The sequence below is a fragment of the Crocodylus siamensis genome, chromosome 1, assembly GCF_052110815.1.
Source record: "Crocodylus siamensis isolate JL-2025a chromosome 1, ASM5211081v1, whole genome shotgun sequence".
Lineage (NCBI taxonomy): Eukaryota > Metazoa > Chordata > Crocodylia > Crocodylidae > Crocodylus > Crocodylus siamensis.
In genome coordinates, this window is record NC_143395.1 from 126,022,977 (window position 1) to 126,026,108 (window position 3,132).

Below are 3,132 nucleotides of genomic sequence, written 5' to 3' on the forward strand. Positions count from 1 at the left end.
TCTGGGGAATGCACTTTTAGTAAGCTTAAAATTATTAAGAACCACCTGCGGTCAGCGACTGGGGAGGATAGGCTGAACCATTTGATCATGCTCTCAGTGGAGAACGCATTTGCGTAGCAAATAAATTATGATGATGTAATTGATGATTTTGCATCCATGAAGGTGAGAAAGAAATACCTTTACTTAAACTTTTCTCGTCTCATTTTGTTCTTAAGTTCCTAACTTTGCAGCATAAGTTTAATAAATGTTTCACTTGCAACCTGTTAATGTCATTTTGCTTTAGTAACCTGTCTCCAAGGTAAATGCTCTCTGCCTAGCCCTCCTTGCTGTGGGAACAAGCAGGAAAGCCCACTTGTTCCCACTTCCCAGGGCAAGGGAAGGACGAGCCGCATGCAAAAACTCTCACATGTGATGCATGTGTCCAAGAATTCTTGCACATGGTCCCCCGGTTTTGTATACACACATGTGGGTCCTTGTAGGGGGAGTGGTGGGGGCACCCAACATCACATCTGCCCCAGACCTCATAAACCCTCTGGGCAGCCCTGGAAGAAAAGGAAAGAAAGGAACAGGTGCCTCAGCTGTCCTGGGTAAGAGCACTGCCCCCCTGAACTGTGGTGTAAAATGGCTCCTTCTCTGAATTGGTGAATCCATCCCATCATTTTCTTCGCTTTCCTTACCAGTGTCCCAAATGAAGAGGACCATTTCACCAAGAAAAAGGGTAATGGTTTCAGCAAGACAATTGGAAAAGAAAAAATAATTCAGTTAAATCCAAAGAAAAGGGTTTTTTTCATTGTTCGATTTGGCAACCAAAGTGACAAGCCAAATCTTCACACATGGCACAGAAAGATGGATCTCACTTGCACTTAGCATCATCTGATTGACTTGTCATGATCCCTCTTATTTACCTGTGGTGGCAGAAGGGAGTGGAAAATAAATAAATAAATAAATAAATAAGCCAGCTTATTAAATAATAAGGCAAGGATTGTCATTAGTGACCAGCTGGCTTTCTGCTGAGCTGGGCTCAACACTTACAACTACATTCCTGAACTGCTTTCAGAAGGATGCGCAATGGTGGTGCGAATGTAACTTGTTGGCAGACATGCCACAAATTAGCCCTGCACGTTCCTGATACCCTTCCCCTGCTCAATCTGCTGCTCTGCTTTTTACTTCCTGCCCTATGCTCCCTGACCCATCTGCTTCCTGCCCCGTCTGCCACTGCGCTGCTTCCCACCACCCCCTGATCTGCCTCTTGCCACATGCAGAGGCTGTCCATGCTACTTGTGACAGGTGTGCCACAATTTGGCCACCCCGCAATGCGCCATGCATTTTTTTTCTTCTTTTTTGAGAGTGGCAGTTAATCACTTCAGTAATGTGTTGTCCATTTCACCTCTGACATACTATTGTTATATGCCAAAAAGATGTTCACTTGGCTTCCAATCTTGAGGCATGAGGGGTAGGGGAAGAGGTGGAGTGAGTTTAAAACTAAGCTTTTCATAGCTTTATGTTCAACAGGAGTACATATACCACTCCCTTGGGAGTTTCTGTCTTGTCACTTCACCTGATGATGCTTCATTACAAACAGAAATAAAGTAAAAAAGAAGCAGTGCCAAGAGATGGACACTAGAAGTTGGACAGTAACCTCAGTGTCACACCCAAAAGAAACTGAGGAAAAAAGCATGAGGCCAGAGCCAAATTTAAGCCACTGAAGCAGGAATTCCCATTACTGTGACTGGATTGTTTTCAAGCAAATCTGAGTTAAGTGGAAGTATTTCTCAGCTGGCTTGGTTGCAGGTCAGGAGACTCAGGGACTCCAAGACAAATTACCTGTCCATATACTGCATTTGTCTTTAAGTGCACAAATGGAGGCTGGTGGACTTTGGCTGCGGCCTCTGTAGGGTCTCAGAAGTTACCATTCAATTCATCGTCAGGAAAAGATGCTGTTGAAAGGGAATTGAAGCCAGCACAGAACGCAATGGGCTACTTAGAAAAAAGCAAATCTCCTACACATATAGCGCTGGTGCTCTTCTCCTACACATAAGCACTGGTGCTCTACTCCTTGCACTGGCTGCCCTTAACCTTCAAAGTGTTGGTTTTAATCTGAAATCATTTGAGGCCTGGTTACTAAAGAGCTCCATTTTCTTTCTCTGTAATTCTTACCTATCAAAGATCACTGAAGCCATCTTAGGGGAAGCTGGAGTATTGTTTTAAACAGGAGGTGGCTGTTAGCTGGTGCAGTGATCACTAGGTTCAGTAAATACAGGCATGCAAGGAATGGGAAGAACATACAAGATTTATTGTGAAGCAAGCCTCTGCAGTCCTTCAGTCTCTAACTAACTAACCACTACCGCCTGAGGGGCCACTTCCCAATTCCCAACTCTTCTAATTTAGGGAGCATCTCTGAATTATAATTTTTATCAGAATAGGTACTGTTTCTGAAAGTCCCTTGACTGTCGACTTGGATCTTTACCTTGAGGCATGGGCCTCCACACACTGAAAATTCTGTCTTTTCTCATAGGCATTTGAAAGTGGATGAGTTTGTAGCCACAGCTGCTTCTGTGCTTGTACCAAGGCCTTTTTGTCTGGAAATCCAGCTTTCCCAGGGAACAGAGTGCCTCCGTGGAGCCTGTTTGCAGGTGCCTTTATGCTACCTTTCTAATCCTACCTCCTTCTTCATTACAGGGTTGGATAAATCTATTAACAACCATGAGGAACTCAGAGACTGAAATAACAGGGGCCATACAAGCGTGTTAGAGAAACCAATAGATAGAGAAGTTGTTGCTTGAATCTCTGGAGCCTTCTTTGTTCTCTCTTTGTATGCATTTCCTGGCAAAGAAATGGTAAACAAAAACTTTTTATAGGCAATTTTCCTCATATTAATGAGTACAAAAATGCCTTATAAGCCTTGTATTCCTCTGCTCTTAATGTGTGATATAACTAATCCAGTTAAAAATAGCAAGGTGGGTAACATCTATACTGAACATCACCGTATGGACAGTGGAATTACAGCTCAAAGCTCAAAATCCCTCTCTGCCTCCACTCAGATTATCAGCCTATTGCATTTCTTCAACTGAAGTCTGCTTGTTTTTGATCAATTGCCTCATGCAATTATTATTCTTATAGCACTTCCTCTGA